Raw genomic sequence first — 18,206 nt, 5'->3', positions numbered from 1 at the left:
CTCCCCTGGGTGACTGAAACATTTTATGTTATTGCTTTTTGCTTTATGAGTGAGAGGACACTCAGAGCTTTCTTCTGATGTATTTTGGTTGTATATGTGAGCAACAATGACTTCAGGATCGCGATTTACAAATATGTTTCCAAAACTGAAGTTTTTGGCAGTTACACTCTAGGATTTCAAATTTTGCCATCTACTTTGAACGGGCAAATTTTGGCCAAATTTTTGTCACTTAACTCATTCCCCGCCATTGACGAGATTTTCCGTCAATTGGTGTTTTCAGTGAAATACGATAGGGGGCGCTCTGACGGATGTTGTGAAAAAGTTACAGGACTGTGAGGTCAAAAACCAACAAACAAGACCACCCGCGGGAAAGTAGAGAAAAAAAACCAAACATCTTCTTCGTCCTTATTTTCCAGCGGGCGGAGTTCGATCAGTCTGTATGTGAGTTTGACGCGCGTCAAAAAGTAAACATTAGTCGTATGGATATGAGATAAAAGCTTTTGAACAGTACACACATGCCGGCGCCAGCAAGGAGATATTCAGCCGCGGTAGCTACAGAGTTAATTATACTGTAGATACAGACTCTGATAATTCATTTTTTGACCTCCGTAAAACTGATCTGGATGAAGGCAGCAGCAGCGACAGCGAATGGAGGGATTCAGGACCTACATTCAGACCTTCAGGACGTGTAAGAGGTAAGATATGATCATGTTATTTTTTGATTCACCGTGATTACATATGCATATGCTAATTCATGAGATAACGTGACGTCGAAATAACATATCCCTCAGTTTTGTACATAAACTATGTACCAAACGAATTTTTGACTGACTTTTTATTGTAATTTCCAGATACAGAGTCCAGGTCTCCAAGATCCAGGTCTCCAAGGTCCAGACATACACGTAGGTGCAAGAGGTGAGTTATGATAACATATTTTATTTAGTTTGATAGTATGTTACTTGGATTGTATGATTATTAGACACTACAAGACAAGAGCATCTGCTAATTTGTGAGAGAATATAAAAAAAGAAATAATGTAGCTTTCATTTTGTACACGAACTATTTACCAAATGAATATGTGTATGACATTTTACTGTCATTTTACACACAGAGTCCAGGGATTCAAGGCCCAGGTGTCCTTTATACAGAACTACCCAAGGTGAAAGAGGTAAGTTCCTCTCTTTGTGCACATCACACTGTTGAATAAAAAAATTGTCATTCTAATTATTTACAGGTCGAACACAGCAAAGAGGCAGAGGTCGGACCTGTGGATCTTATGGGCGTGGTGGAGGTCAAGTACCTGGTGACCAAGCAAGAGGCCCTGTGAACCAGCCAGGTTCAGGTCCTGGTCCAGGTAATCTGATGTGTAAAGAAATGAACTGGCAGCCAAAAGACGTTCCTTTCACTGAGAATCCTGGACCTCTGAATGATGCTGCTGGTCTTGATCATATCATTCGTAAGCCTGACCTTGAAATGTACTGGTCTACAGATGACATTTTGGCCTCCCCCTACTTCAACAAGGTCATGTCCCGCAACCGGTTTGAAATCATATGGAGATTTCTACACTCCAATGATTATGAATCAAGGCCAGCAAATAGCACTGACAGGTTGTACAAAGTCTGCCCTGTCTTATATTACCTTATATCTAAATTCAGTCAAATGTATCAACCTAACACCAACATTTGCATTGATGAGGGTATGCTTCTGTGGCGTGGACGGCTAGCGTTCAGGGTATACAATCCCCAAAAACCTGTCAAATATGGGATCAAATCCTACATCCTTTGTTATTCTGACACAGGGTACTGTTACAAAATGAAACCCTATTGCAGAGAAGGCACTTCCCTGGGAGAAACAATTGTCTCTCTTCTTGATCAGGTTTTTGTTAAACTAATGTTTTATTATTGAAAATAACCAATATTTAAGTGTTTGTAAAAACTAAGTATTTCTGAGTGTATAAGAGAAGAAAAATGTATAATATAGTTTGTAAATGTTGTAGTGCTACACTATTCAAAGAAAATGTATAATTTTATGTAATCATTTTTATTTATTTTAGTTATTTATTTTAAAATATAACTGTAGTTATCAAATGAAATTAAAAAGAATCCAAATATAAACTCAAAATCACTTTTTTTCTTGAAAATAAGTGTGTTTTACAAAAGTGCTGTTTTCTCAGCTTTTTGTCCAGAATGTTGTTTATTTTGTGAAAATGGCCGATATTCAAGTGCTGATAAAAAAGATTGAATGAAGCTTGAATAAAATAGTTTTTTGTATATGAAAGCAGAGGCTCTGATCTTTCTTTTGATAGGGTTAGCATGGTGTTCTGGTCTGAGACACCATCTTTAACCAACCTACAATGCTGGTTTGAATTCTTCCCAAAACATCAGAGGCCCCAGTCCCACAATAAACATTCAAAGTACCCACAGATGACTGGGGGAGGTGATGACTCGAGGCGTAAGTAGGTCAACGACTCAGCTCACCACTCTGATGGGAGTTATCCTTGATCATTGGTATGCTAATGATCCACAGAGGTTTATATTTCTAGCTCTGTCCACCAGATAGTTTAGAACTGAAGAAGCCTTCTGGAGGAGAGGTGAAACGTCTTCAAGCTCTTCAACCAGTCCAGTTGTCTTCGGCTCAAGCTTTGACTTTTCCTTCTGTGAGTCTTGGATGTGTGGGGGGGTCAGATGTCCGGGTTTAAGGATCTTAAAGAGCTCTTCAGACGGCGGCTGCTCGCTGCGGTTGTTACGGAAGGTGTTGAGGCTCAAGCGCAGAACAGAGAGACACGTAGGACCAAAGTACAAAATAAATTTATTTACAAACACAAAATAAACTCCACAACTGAGGACGCTCAACCCTAAACAACAGGCGAGGAAAAAACAGGCTAACTGCTGAAAACAAAGAGCGACTAACAGCCGAAGATAAATTAAAGCGTCATGCTAACACGAGTTAAACTAAGCTACACACAAAGCAGAGGCAAAACAACGGACTCAAAACGCGAGTCGAGTTGACGGTCTAAAAAAAACTAACACTTAGCTGAGGTATACTAAAGGAGAGGGAAGCAAGGCTGGTGGTGTCTGAACTGCCGATGATCAGTCGTGACGAATCCAGGGTGTAAGCAGAGTAGCTCCGTGCTGTAAGTGAAGTCGGGCTCCGTGGCTGCAGGGGATCCAACTGCACAAAGAACAGGTTATTAGAAGTTGAACAACAGGACGTAGAAGCAAGGCATGTGCAGCGGTCGAAATACTAACTGTGACTGAACACGGTCCGGCACTGGACAGCAGGCTGGAGGCTCCTTAAATGCAAACTGCTGCAGCCACTAACTCCGCTCAGCTGCGTCTCATCCGCTGATCAGTAATTAGCCACACCTGATCGTCCATACACCACCAGCCGAGTGCATGCCCTCCTAAGAGCAAAGAGAGAGAGAAACAAGAGAAAGAGGGAAAGAGCTGCCACTAACCACTGGCAGAGGTGGAGGGTGTGACAGCGGTTATATATCAGGACAAACAACAAGTGGATACGAAGAGGAGCTCCACCGACAAAGAAAACTGCTGCACGTGATGTTAACACCTGAAATCAAGCTGCACAGAGCAGGTAGGTTTTCTTCCCACTGCTGGAAACGTGTTTCAGGGAGCAGAGCCTTTAGCTAACCTCCATAGACGAACACAGAGTCACAGTGTTAGCCGCAGCTAGCTCCTGCTAACAACATCTGGAATTAAACTCTCTTTAGCCTGGACCTACTGGACTTAAACTCTCTTTAGTCTGGACCTACTGGACTTAAACACTTTTTGCTCTGGACCTATTGGACTTAAACTCTCTTTAGTCTGGACCTACTGGATCTAAACTCTCTTTAGTCTGGACCTTCTGGATCTAAACTCTCTTCAGTTTCATCAGCTAAAATCAGTCTGAGGAAGTGTGGATCAATCTGGACAAAATGCTCTCCATCATGGACAACACACACCACCCTCTGCACAGCACCTTCACCGGGCAGAGGAGCATGTTCAGCGAAAGACTGCTCTCACAGTCGTGCTCCACGGGCAGGCTCAAGAACTCTTTTGTCCCCCTGGCCATAAGACTGTATAACACTTCACTGTCACGGCAGGGAAGAAGCGCACGGTGATCCCTGGAATCTTTTTTCACTTTTTTCTCATTCCTCACCTGCACTGCTGACCTCAGAGTCAGCCCCCAGTTGGACAATGTAATGCATATTGATAGTCACTTTACTGAGCACTGGTCACTTTAAAGATAATCACCCTAATCATGTCTGGTTTCATCCCACTGTTGTGTTATGCTACATCTGTAAGGGTTGACATGATCACCCTAATTAGGTCAAGTTTCACTCTATTGTCTTCAACACTTAATGCTAAGCTGCTCCTCAATAGTTGGGTACTTAACGATTATTATCACCCTAACCACTCCTGGTTTCAGGTTATTGTCTAGGACACTTAATGCAAATCACTGCTCCTTTAAGTTGGTGAACCAATTTACATTCCTGCATTGACTGTTTAACGACTGTTTAACGACTGTACTCACACCTCTGGCATAAGCTCAAACACCTCTGTACATGCACATGTAACTAGTTTCTAGAAGGTCAGCACTTTGTTTCTAAGGCTCTTTAACTGTTTACAGGTCTCTTTTAACCAACACATGTTTTTCTCTCCTCACAGGTTATGTACATTATGCTATATTAGTTTTAAGTCTAACTGCTAATGCTAACTGCACAGGTTTAACATATAATTATGTTTATTCTTAGTCACATAGGGGCTGCTATATCTTGTTTGGGGGATTTTGTATACAGGGGGGGGGGACAGCGGGTGTGTATTGTAACTAATGTCTTGTGTCCTGCCTGTCTGTATACTGCTACTGGATGCCTTGAATTTCCCTCGGGATCAATAAAGTATCTATCTATCTATCTATCTATCTATCTATCTATCTATCTATCAATCAGCTTCAAGGACTGGAGGAGGCTGATACCACCAAGTTCCCCTTCACTCCTGTCTCTGTGAAGAGGGAAGATGATGAAGAGAAACCTCAGTCTTCACAGCTTAATCACAGACAAACTGAACAGATGGAAACAGGAGCTGATGGAGAGGACCAACCTACAATGCTGGTTTGAATTCTTCCCAAAACATCAGAGGCCCCAGTCCCACAATAAACATTCATCACTCCTCACCTGTGCGCCGACGTGAGTGGCTGCATATTTCAGTAGCTCCGTCCCTGTCGTACTCGTCTGATATGTTATTCGTTTGTGTAGGCTCTGTGCCAACTTCTACTTTATAGTTTTTGTATCCTATGGATACTTTTTCGTGCTTTTGTGGAAATAGCAGCGGAAAACTTTCTTATTCAAGGGAGACACTGCTCTCACTCAGAACAGCGGGACAAGCCGGCATCGTTCATCCGATACCAGAGGAGCTGAAGCGGCGATACCGAGGCTGTCGAGCCGGGGCTCTGCTAAGGGCTAAGCTAGCGGCTAAGCGATGGAGGTACAAGCCCTCGGTTCCGGCGATAGTTATGGGGAACGTAAACTGTCTAACAAACAAGACAGACGAGCTGGCTGCTCTCGTGAGGAACAACCGGACATTTAGAGAGTGCAGTTTAATGTGCCTCACAGAAACCTGGCTGACTCAAAACACCCCGGACGCTAACGTGGATCTACCGGGCTTCACTACAGTGAGAGCGGACAGAGACACGAAACTCAGCGGAAAACGGAAAGGAGGAGGACTTGCGCTGTTTATTAACAACAGATGGTGCCACCATGGACATATTACGGTGAAGGAGGCAACGTGCAGCAAAGACATCGAGCTGCTGGCGGTGGGTCTCCGTCCTTACTACATGCCCAGAGAGTTCTCTCACGCGATCGTGGTTTGTGTTTACATCCCACCCCGTGCACACGCCGAAACTGCGTGTGACGTCATCCACTCAAACATCTCGAGATTACAAACACTGCACCCGGATGCTTTCATTGCCATCTCAGGGGACTGCTGTGGAGGAAGCTGCAAGAAGAGGGACGCAGCACGCCTGGACAGACTGGTGAGGAGGGCCGGCTCTGTGGTGGGCACAGAGCTGGACTCACTGGTGACAGTGGCAGAGAGGAGGTCTCTGGACAAAATGCTCTCCATCATGGACAACACACAACACCCTCTGCACAGCACCTTCACCGGGCAGAGGAGCATGTTCAGTGACAGACTGCTGTCACAGTCGTGCTCCACGGACAGACTCAAGAACTCTTTCGTCCCCCTGGCCATAGGGCTGTACAACACTTCACTGTCACGGCAGGGAAGAAGCACACGGTGAACCCTGGACTTATTTTTCACTTTTCTTTTTTCTCACTAATCAGCTGCACTGCTGACCTCAGAGTCAGCCCCCGGTTGGACACTTTAATGCATATTGATAGTCACCTTACTGAGCATTGGTCACTTTAATGGTAATCACTCTAATCATGTCTGGTTTCAGCCTACTGTATTGTTATGCTACATCTGTAATGGTTGACATGATCACCCTAACTAGGTCAAGTTTCACTCTATTGTCTTCAACACTTAATGCTAACCTGCTCCTCAATAGTTGGGTACTTAAATGGCAATCACCCTAATCACTCCTGGTTTCACCTTATTGTCATGGACACTTAATGCTAATCACTGCTTCTGTATGTTGCTGAGCACAATTGCTCCCTGCACTGACTGCTTAACGACTGTACTCACACCTCTGCATTGACTGCTTAACGACTGTACTCACACCTCTGGCATAAGCTCAAAGACCTCTGTACATGCACATGTAACTAGTTTCTAGAAGGTCAGCCCTTGTTTTCCAATGGCTCTCTAACTGTCTACAGGTCTCCTTTAAACATCACACATGTTTTTCTCTCCTCACAGGTTAGGTACATTATGCTATATAAGTTTTAAGTCTAATGCTAACTGCACATGTTTAACCTTTACTCTCAGTCACATAGGGGCTGCTAAATCTTGTTTGGGGGATTATTGTATAGAGAGGGGAGGGGGGACTGTGGGTGTGTATTGTAACCAATGTCTTGTGTCCTGCCTGTCTGTATACTGCTACTGGATGCCCTGAATTTCCCTCGGGATCAATAAAGTATCTATCTATCTATCTTCAAAGTACCCACAGATGACTGGGGGAGGTGATGACTCGAGGCGTAAGTAGGTCAACGACTCAGCTCACCACTCTGATGGGAGTTATCCTTGATCATTGGTATGCTAATGATCCACAGAGGTTTATATTTCTAGCTCTGTCCACCAGAGGACTGTGGAGGAGCAGAACCAGAGAGGGACTGAGGTCAAGAATGCTCAAGACTGAAGACTCTGATGAACCAGAGACTGAGCTCAAGACTGAAGACTCTGATGAACCAGAGACTGAGGTCCAGACTGAAGACTCTGACGAACCAGAGACTGATGACAGTGATGATTGGCAAGAGAGAGACTGTAAAATTAAGAAAGTAAAGACTGGAAAGATACCACCTAGCTGCTCTGAGTGTGGTAAAGAATGTATCCAAAAAGGATGTCTGGCCAGACACATGTTAGGTTATGGTGGAAAGAAACCCTTCAGCTGCTCTGAGTGTGGTAAAAGTTTTACCCAAAGAGGAAGTCTGGCCTCACACATGTTATTTCACACAGGAGAGAAACCTTATAGCTGCTCTCAATGTGAGAAAAGTAAGTAAGTCTAGTTTGACATATCATATCACATTGCAAGTCACAGAGGGGAAAAACTATTCAGCTGCCCTGAGTGCGGTAAAAGATTTAACAGAAAAAAGGTTTTGACTAGACACATGTTAGGTCATACAGGAGAGAAACCCTTCAGCTGCTCTGAGTGTGGTAAATGGTTTCACTGAAGAGATCTGGTTTGGATCTAATGATCAGTCCTGGAGTCTGATCTGCTCTGATGAAGGTTACTTTGTCTGGCACAATCAAAGAATAACAGACATCTCCACGAAATGGAAGGTCATAATGCAGCGCATTGACAATTGTCCCCTGACCCCTGTTTGCAACCAAAAACCCAGAAAACATGACATCTTCAGAAACAAAATCCCCTGCAGATGTGGATATCATGATGTGAGTTATTATTATTTTCTATATTTTACAGAAATACACATGAAAACATCAAATGCAATTTTGTATAGGAGATGTAAATTGAAAACTTGTTTATAAAGTATTATCTTTTTTACAGTCAGCATCGGAACCTCAAGCAGTTGGCCACTGTAGTACAGCTACAGCTGTACAGCGTACAGTCACAGTGGAACAAGCTCAGAGCCCGTTAACGCCAGGGATGCAGCAAGAACCACGAGCACCTCAGAGCAGCTCATCAAAAGACAGCCAAGATCAGATCAGTTGTGCCGTTTGCAACCAATCTATCAGTGCTGAATTTTTTTCAGAGCATCTTTCCAACTTCCATGTCGAGGAAACTTGTGGAGAATGTGGGGAAACGGTTTTGGGTCTGCTCCAACACATTGAAAAAAAACATAACACACCAAATCCACCTCTACAACAACCCTCTGTGTCACCAACCAAACAGCCAAGCAAAGAATCTTCTCCAGCGCCAAGCAAGCAACCCCGACAACAACCTCCACAATCTGCACCTCCTTCTTTTGCCTCTTCCCCACATGTTGTTTTTCTGAGGCCACCGGAAGTTAACTGGTTAGGTTTTCTTCTGAAACAGTTCTTGAAGGTCATCAAACCAGCAGACCGAGAATGGATTGCACAGATTTTGTATGAGCCAACTGGTCAGCTACGGCAACAGCTTCATCAGTCGCTGCCTGAACTACTTCAGGCAGCGACTGTTTATCTGGGCACCGATGCGCATGTGGGGAATTCCTTTGAAGTGCCCTCAGTGTAAGAGCAAGATGCACCACTCCGGGATTTACACCAAGGCACGAGAAGTGATTGATGTTGACTCCAGATACTATTTGATTGGTGGAGATTACCTGCGATGTAGCAAGTGCATGATCCCAGTGTGTCCCTGAAGTTGCGACCTTTTGAGCCAGTTAGATCCTGCTCATCGGAACAAGTTCCCCGCTGTTCTCACCACTCAGCTGGCACTAGACAGGAAGTGTGTGACCATGCTCAAGCCAAGGACAGTCGGTAACAGCTCTAGTTACCTGTGGCAAGCACTGCAGGAGATCCACAGTGAGAAATGGGCAAGAGACACAATTGAGTACCTGTCTGACTGTGAGCTTCACAAAAAGAGGACTGCCTTAGTCCAGTGTGAAGAAATGGTCTATCGTGAGCCACCAGCTTATTGTCCCTTGCCTCTTGCCCAGTGGTTTGAGACAGCACACACGAATGAGATCCTGAGTCATGTGGATGAAATGAGGGGTGTCATCACTTCATCATATGGCAGGATATTGAAAATGGATTCAACAGAAAAGGTACAATCCAATGTCTTTGATCACATACTAATCTTTTAATGTTCAATTGTCGAAGTTTGATGTTAGACTGTCCTCTTTTTTTGTTTTTCCAAATAGATAACAAAGAAGCTCGCTGGCGGTGTTGCAGAAACAGCCACTTGGATGAACAACATCAGCAACGAATGTGGTCAGGTGCTTAACTGCGTTTTGACCACCGGGGAGGGAGCTGGGCTGGAGGAGGTATGCCAGGGCATTGTCAAAAGATACCTGGATGCTTGTGAGACAGAACCAGAGGTGATCTATGTGGACAGAGATTGCTGCAGTGATTCAGGTGTGTAACCATATTACTTAGACGTATTATTTGGAATACAAAAAATACACATAACATCCATCTTCGTTTCACATGTTGCCATATAAGGCAAAAATGCAACGGAAGAAATGACGTACCTTATTCGTTGTGTAGCTTGCTCATATCACATTTTAGACCATTCAGCTTAACACCACTCATCCAAATACATATATAACAATATGCTTACACACATTTTGTCTGTTAAAACAGGTGTTCCTGCAGTACTGAACATGTTTCGACCTTGGAAGACTCAAGTAAGACTGGATATCTTCCACTTCATGAGGCGATTTACAGCTGGTCTCACAACTGAACATCATCCGCTCTACGGCACATTCTGCTCGAAGATGTCCAGTTGTATTTTTGAGTGGGATCAGGGTGACTTCAGTCGTCTCAAGGAAGCCAAGAGGTCAGAACTGTGGAAAAAGCATGCTGGTCAGTCCCCTACAGACGCGCAAGTCCTGAACAGCATCAGCTCCGGTGAATTGGCGAAGCGCTGCAGAAGGAGAACTCGCCGGGTGGAGGAAACCCAGAAATTGATCCAAAGTCTGCTGGAGTCCATGTGGGGACTGACGGACACATCTGGTTTACACCTGATCAACCCTGACAGCATGACCCGGGTGTGGGAGGTGCAACAAAAACACCTGAAATGCATTCAAGATCCTCCTGGCATTGAGCTGTACACAAAACTTGACTCTGGCCTACAAAAGGGTGACGTCGTGCTAGATGTCTACAGATGTGGGAGAGGTTCATCTTCTGTGGAAAGCTTTCATCGCAACCAGTGCAGCTTCATTCCAGGTAATAAAGATGTGTATGGGATAGGATTTTTAACTCTGCCAGAACATTACAGTTATATACACATATTTTTAAATTTGACCATAATTTTTGAACGTGCTTCAAATATGACTAGGTCACACAAATGATCAGTCATGAATGACATTCTTTAACATGTGCTTTTTCCCAGGAACAAGATCAAATGCGATGCATTCCCAGATGTACATGCTTGAGGGTGGTTCCAGATGGAACATGAACCGAGCCCGTGAAGCTGTTGCTGTGGGGGATGCATCTTGCACCCAAATCTATGACATCCGCTTGTTGTCGAACATCAACAATCTCAGTAGAAGAGTCATTGGTCGTGCTGTTGTGCCAGAATTTACACCCCCTGGTAAACCTACTGGTAAGCAGAAAACATTCAAAAAACATCACCCACAATCCTTTTTCTTCTCATTTAGCCTAGTGTATTTACAACAAAAATGTGTGTTCTTTCTTCTTCTCATTGTTTCTTTTTAACAGGTGAACGCATCACTGTGGAGTACTTAATGGCTCAGTCCAACAGAGGAGACCTGCTACCAAAGCCACACAGTGAACTCGGCAGCATTGTACCAGATCTGCAGATTGAACTGCAGGAGGAGGAGTGTTCTGATGTCACAATAGGTGATGCAGCAGATATCTTTGAGAGACCACTTGAAGAATCGGCCAACTGTGATGACACCTTGGACAGTTCCCCTCCTCACAGTCCTTTTTGCCACGGTGACTCCACTCCCTCATCATCGCAGGTAATTAACAATTATACAAGGATCTTTTGCAGACAATGAACTTAAATGTTATTGTTTTGTACATGCTGTGAATAGCTTGTTTCGGAATTTTTCACAGAGTTTTCACAGGGAACATGTGCCACATTTTGTAAGCACCATACACTATGATGCTACAGTAAAAAGCAAACAAACACATAAAGCACGTAAGCGCATAACATAAGCAAATCAGTCATCACTAGAGTTTCAGCAGCTAACTTTGTCAGTCGGAGACCAGAAAAAGAATACTCGTATTAATGTTCATCATACTGAAACCCGTTCATCCTGTTCACCTGATTCTGTCAAGTGAGCCTTGACACAAAGTAATGACTAAATGATTAAATACGAGTGGGATCTCTCACAGCCCAAGCAGCCCTACTGAAAGTGTGCGCACTGAAGAGCATCTGTCCAGTGACCCCAGCACTTCACATGAAGTAATGCTTTTAATGCATGATCATTTCATATCTCTTCAATGTGTAATTATCTTAAAATCTCAACTGATTATCTTTTCTCCCATTTCCTTTTCATTTGATTTCAGGAAAGACGTGATGCGAGAGGTGTTTCCGGATGGGAGGCGGTTGATGAGCTGGCAGAGTTTCTGGTCAGCCTCAATCGCACAATTACTGCGTTGTCAACCGCTGAGACAACTGAGTTACTGCGGCTGTACTCGAGTCTCTGTTCCATGGACAAGTCCTTACCAAAGTTCCTCTTAAAATCTAAAAAGAAGACCTTGGAAGGGCCATGGAGAGCTTCCAGGAAACGCAGTGGCTCTGCACTTGGTCAACAAGCTGCTGAAAGGTAACCCAAACTAGGATTGTTACACAAATCATTGATTTCACTGTATTCTTTCAGCTGAGAATTAATGCACATTCCTGGATCACATACTTCAAATCAATGAAGACGATCCCAGTTCATTTTGTCAGTGACAGTTGAGCCTTGTCACTTGAGAAACAGACTATAGAGTCAAATTTTGACTTGGCACTGTACATCAAGAAAGAACAAACTCCTGCGAACTTTATGGACCAGATGTGTAACATCAATTCTGCCATCTTTTTCTTCAACAGACTCTTCATGACACATGGACAGGTTGCCCAGAGACCTGATCACAACAGCTGGCCAGAAACAGGCCAAAAGACTGCAAGGGACAAACATTGCCCCTCACTCAGTCCATCGTGCAAATCTTTTGCCATATAAAGCAACTGCTGGAAGACAGCCGGGTGGTACAGGACCAGACTAATTTGGTTCTTGTTACCATCAACAACACAACAGTGTCTACTTGGTAAGACATTTTCAATTTCTATGTTCACTATTGAAATCGTGCCTAACATACTATATCAGAAAAACTAACACATTTGAATGGAAATGCTGACCTTTGATGTAGAGAGGAGGCGAGAACACACACCATGTTTTTTCAGAGATGCTGGTGATGGAGCACACAAAAGGCATTGTTCTTAGTACACACCTATAATTAGGATAATTAGGACTCCACGTGCTTGTTTCTAGAAATGTTAAAATCAATGTTACATTGAGTCTGTTTCATATATTTCAACGCAGCAATATCTTTCACCAAAACAACAAAGTATTTGTATATGCATTTGTGCTCATGTGTAAGAAATACTGATCTTCATTTATTTATTTTTGTAGGTTGCACGAACGGCAGAAAAGAACAGACAAGGACTCGTTGCTGCAAGGAGTACAGCTTCCCCAGAAGGTCTCTGTCGTAAAGGACTCAATCCCAGAAGCAAGGGATCTCCCTGCTGTTGCTGCTGAACATGGACATGCAGTCATGGAATTCGTTGAGCCAAAAAACTGTGAGGGCATGGCAGTGATACGCCGACGCCAGACTGCTTCAACTCAGCATCCGGCTTCATCCTCACACCATCAGGGTCCCCTGCCATCAGATCCTTCACCTGCCTGGTCTATGCATCACCTCCATCAGCCTCCACCATGCCCATCACCTGCCTGGTCCTCCCATGAGCAGAGTCAGCTGCTGCCACCACCTGGCTGGCCCATGTATCAGCAGCCCCAACCTCCACCAGCTTCATCCTCTGCATGGTCGTTCCAAAACCAGGGACAGCTCCAACTGCCTCCTTACGCCTGGACCCAAATAACTTTCCCGTTTCATCTCCCTTTGGGTCAGCTCCTGCTCCGTACTTTCATCAAGTACCCCTACCTCCCCCTGTCTCAGCCCCCTCTTCATCTGCAGTTTCAGCAACTACAGAAAGCCAGTTGCCAGTGCACCATAATCATCAACTGAAATGGAGACACCAGAGGGCAGCACTTGAAGATGAGAATCGCCTGGCAAGGGGGGGAGGCCAAAAAGCATCATTTCAAGCAGGACTATCATTACATTTGCAAACTATGTGGCCTAAATAAAAGTAAACGCATTGGACACACTCAGCAGAAGGGAAAGTGGTACTGTGTAAAACAGGTAAAACAGTGGCTGAATGGCAAGAAAGTCTGGACAAATAGGGCTGTTACAAATGTCACGAATGTACAAATGAAATCATTTCCAACACAGTGTGTGTTGTGAGACTAATTTTGCAGTGTTAATACAAGTTTGTTTGCCTTGTTTAAGTGGCAGTTCTACAGTTATTTTAATTTATTTCATTTGACTTTTATTTTTATTTTATTTTATAAGAAAACAATTGCAAAAAGAAGTTTACAGTACAGTTTTGAATGTTTTGTATATAGAAATAAAGTTCCTTGCTTTGAAAAAACCTTGAAAGAAGTTTATTTCTTCTTCCCCCTTTCCTTTTCCTCCCCCCCCCCCCCCCTTCCCCCCTTCCTTTTCCTCTTTCCCACCCCTTTTTCCTCTTTTTTCCTTTTCCCCCTTTTGTAGCAGTCCCTTTAGCACCATTTTTGGCTGCGTGGTTAAGGCGATGGACTAGAAATTCATTGGGTTTACCCCGCGTAGGTTCAAATCCTGCCGACAACGTTATTTCTAATGTTGCCTCTGCTGAGTTGCTGGAGTCTGATCCTGAAAAGCAGGTCAGTTGCTCACAAAGACGATCCTCTCTCCCGAGCGCTCATCTGCACGGGAATCTGGTAACTCCAGTCAGCCTCTGATTTATTGGACTGAAAGTGTCCTCTCACCCAGATCTGCCGAGAATCTTACACACACAAGCTCTGTTTAGCCGTTCAATATATTGTATCGTCAGCGAGCACGCAACTTTTTAGTTACCAACAATGTCATCTTTGGCCCATAGACAGTTCTGGAGGTCTGACTGTCTTGTGTTTTTCTGCTGTGCACAGGGGATGTAGCTCAGTGGTAGAGCGCATGCTTTGCATGTATGAGGCCCCGGGTTCAATCAACGGCATTTCCATCGGCGTCAATTCTGCTGAGCTCCTCTTCAACTCTTAGAGGACATGATCTGCACGTTTGACACACGTGAACTCGGAGGGATGTTTCCAGTTCACAACAGCATTCAGTCATGGAGAAAGAAAAGGTAGCGCTCTTCCACTTAGCTCTTGTTGACATTGCACCTCCAAATCAGATGTTTAGCACATCCAGACTGGATGTGGTTTGATGTTGTTGCCAGTCTGAACACAAAAAGCCACATGAGATCAGATTTTTCCAAATCTGATTCAAAGCACATATGGAGGTGGTTTCAAATCTGATTCCTTCAAATCCGACTCCATCTGAACGTTTCGGTCGCTTCAATGTGTCTTCTGCGTCAGTCTCAACGGGACACCATCGAAAAATAAGAATGACGTAGATCCGGCAGGCCAGAAGTTATCTTTGGTCAGTTAACGAAAACAGCAAGAATCAAAACAAACTTAGTAAAACAAACCCGCGGACAGACTGCTCCACTAGATGGTTTGCATCACTTGCAATTTGATAGATAGATAGATAGATAGATAGATAGATAGATAGATAGATAGATAGATAGATAGATACTTTATTGATCCCGAGGGAAATTCAAGGCATCCAGTAGCAGTATACAGACAGGCAGGACACAAGACATTACTTACAATACACATTCGCTGTCCCCCCTTCCCTCTGTATACAATGATCCCCAAACAAGATTTAGGAGCCACCTATGTGACTAAGAGTACACATAATTACAGGTTAAACCTGTGCAGTTAACATTAGCATTGGACTTAAAGTTCTATAGCATAAATGTACATAACCTGTGAAGGAGAGAAAAACATGTGCTGGTTAAAAGAGACCTGTAAACAGTTAAAGAGCCTTAGCAACAAAAAGTGCTGACCTTCTAGAAACTAGTGTTGTCTGTGCATGTACAGTGGTGTTTGAGGTAGTGCCAGAGGTGTGAGTACAGTCATTAAACAGTCAATGCAGAGAGTTAGGGATGCAGACTGGGCCATTAAAATACTCAGCAACATAAAGGAGCAGTGATTAGCATTACGTATCCAAAACAATAAGGTGAAACCAGCATTAAGTGTCCAAAACAATAAGGTGAAACCAGGAGTGATTAGGGTGATTGTCATTGAAGTACCCAACTAGTAAGGAGCAGATTAGCTTTAAGTGTCAAAGACAATCGAGTGAAACTTGACCTAGTTAGGGTGATCATGTCAACCCTTACAGGTGTAGCATAACAATACAGTAGGGTGAAACCAGACATGATTAGGGTGATTATCATTAAAGTGACCAGTGCTGAGTAAGGTGACTGTCAATATGCATTAAAGTGTCCAACTGGAGGCTGACTCTGAGGTCAGCAGTACAGATGAGGAGTGAGAAGAAAGTGAAAAATGAGCCCAGGATTCACTGTGAGCTTCTTCCCTGCCGTGAGAGTGAAGTGTTGTACAGTCTTATGGCCAGGGGGACGAAAGAGTTCTTAAGTCTGTCCGTGGAGCACAACTTTGACAGCAGTCTGTCACTGAACATGCTCCTCTGCCCGGTGAAGGTGCTGTGGAGAGGGTGGTGTGTGTTGTCCATGATGGAGAGTATTTTGTCCAGAGTCCTTCTCTCTGCCACTGTCACCAGTGAGTCCAGCTCTGTACCCACCACAGAGCCAGCCCTTCTCACCAGTCTGTCCAGGCGTGCTGCGTCCCTCTTCTTGCAGCTTCCTCCCCAGCACACCACTGCGTAGAAGAGGACACTGGACACCACAGACTGGTAGAACATCTGCAGCAGCTTTTTGCAGATGTTGAAGGACCCCAGCCTTCTCAGGAAGTACAGACGACTCTGTCCCTTCCTGCAGGTAGTGTCCATGTTAGGTGAGTAATGTGGACTGTGGACAGTCAGTCAGTTGGATCGGATTCTGATCAGATTTGGGGAAAATCCGATCTGGGCAGCAGTCTGAACAAAGCCTTAATGTTGCGATACAATTTTCTGTCATCACGAGCACGTTTCCCTGACAGACGTGAGTTGTGTTAGAGTGGAGGAGGGATAGAGCAAAGTGGTGGGCGAAGTACAGGGGAGGGGTTGTTTGTGGCCTTCCCACCGCACACTCACCCGCTCTACTCGTCCATTTCTTGCCAATCAAATCCGAGCCTGCTCTCCATTTCTTACCAAGAAAAATACTCCTACCCTCGCTGCCTCGACCAATCGGAAGACTGTTGTCACCACTCAGAGAAGAAGTTCTGTCAAGCGGTGACATCTGACTTGGACTTGGTAAGTTTATCCTAATTCTCTGACAGTAAGCCTTTTGTATTTTATTAATTTTTTTTATTTCAATATAAATGCAGTGATGTCTGGGCAAATTTTGGCCAAATTTTTGTCACTTAAACTCGAATTGTGTCCAAACCGTGTGCCCGGGGTTTCCACAAAGTAATAGCACACTTTTTGGGGCCGAGCCGGTCGTTTTGATACCTTTCTTGTGTGTGTGGCGCAAACGCTGTGGGTGGAGTAGCGTGGCCCGTTTTGAGGATATAATAAGATGAACTAGACCATTCCTGCAGAAATTGTGAGGGTGGTTGCCGTCTGTGTATGTGTTTCTGAGTTATACTGCAGTAAAACTGTTAGCGGGTCCTCGTCGTACTTCCACATTATGCCGGTGCTGTGACAGCGGACAACACAGCATGCACCCTTAAACACACACTTCCGTTCCTTGAACCTCTTCAAAATAAAAGCTGGCGATACAGGCTATACACTGTTTAACCAGGACACTCTGAGCTTTATTTTGATGTATTTTGTTTATATATGCGAGCAACAATGACTTCCGGATGGCGATTTACAAATATGTTCCATTTTTGTCACTTAAACTCGATTTGTGTCCAAACCGTGTGCCCGAGGTTTCCACAAAGTAATAGCACACTTTTTGGGGCCGAGCCGGTCATTTTGATACCTTTCTTGTGTGTGTGGCGCAAACGCTGTGGGAGGAGTAGCGCGGCCCGTTTTGAGGATATAATAAAGAGAACTAGACAATTCCTGCAGAAATTGTGAGGGTGGTTGCCGTCTGTGTATGTGTTTCTGAGTTATACTGCAGTAAAACTGTTAGCGCGTCCTCGTCGTACTTCCACATTATGCCGGTGCTGTGACAGCGGACAACACAGCACGCACCCTTAAACACACACTTCCGTTCCTTGAACCTCTTCAAAATAAAAGCTGCCGAAACAGGCTATACACGTATGAGTGAGAGGACACTCTGAGCTTTATTTTGATGTATTTTGTTTATATATGCGAGCAACACTGACTTCCGGATGGCGATTTACAAATATGTTCCATTTTTGTCACTTAAACGCGATTTGTGTCCAAACCGTGTGGCCGAGGTTTCCACAAAGTAATAGCACACTTTTTGGGGCCGAGCCGCTCGTTTTGATACCTTTCTTGTGTGTGTGGCGCAAACGCTGTGGGAGGAGTAGCGCGGCCCGTTTTGAGGATATAATAAAGAGAACTAGACAATTCCAGCAGAAATTGTGAGGGTGGTTGCCGTCTGTGTATGTGTTTCTGAGTTATACTGCAGTGAAACTGTTAGCGGGTCCTCGTCGTACTTCCACATGATGCCGGTGCTGTGACAGTGGACAACACAGCACG

At 44.2% G+C, this 18,206-nt stretch overlaps 3 long non-coding RNA genes across 3 annotated transcripts in view; 2 read left to right on the top strand and 1 right to left on the bottom strand.

Moving 5' to 3' along the window:
- The window catches only part of LOC306820745, a 355,339-nt gene extending 346,666 nt beyond the window's left edge, over window positions 1-8,673 (top strand). The window contains exon 3 of the long non-coding RNA XR_013778698.1: window positions 8,173-8,673. This is a non-coding gene — a long non-coding RNA (uncharacterized lncRNA). The remainder of the gene's footprint in view (window positions 1-8,172) is intronic.
- On the top strand, window positions 644-1,316 carry LOC306820762. Its single transcript, XR_013778702.1, has 4 exons — window positions 644-695; window positions 852-915; window positions 1,112-1,168; window positions 1,235-1,316. It is a non-coding gene; the product is annotated as an uncharacterized lncRNA (long non-coding RNA).
- On the bottom strand, window positions 2,790-3,435 carry LOC306838802. Its single transcript, XR_013781121.1, has 2 exons — window positions 3,249-3,435; window positions 2,790-3,171 (listed from the first exon to the last, which is right to left on the bottom strand). It is a non-coding gene; the product is annotated as an uncharacterized lncRNA (long non-coding RNA).
- Window positions 8,674-18,206: the final 9,533 nt, after the last annotated feature.

The sequence above is a fragment of the Symphodus melops genome (assembly GCF_947650265.1).
Source record: "Symphodus melops genome assembly, chromosome: 1".
Classification (NCBI taxonomy): domain Eukaryota; kingdom Metazoa; phylum Chordata; class Actinopteri; order Labriformes; family Labridae; genus Symphodus; species Symphodus melops.
The sequence above is the reverse complement of the archived record's forward strand: the minus strand, read 5'-3'. Positions and strand labels throughout refer to the sequence as shown.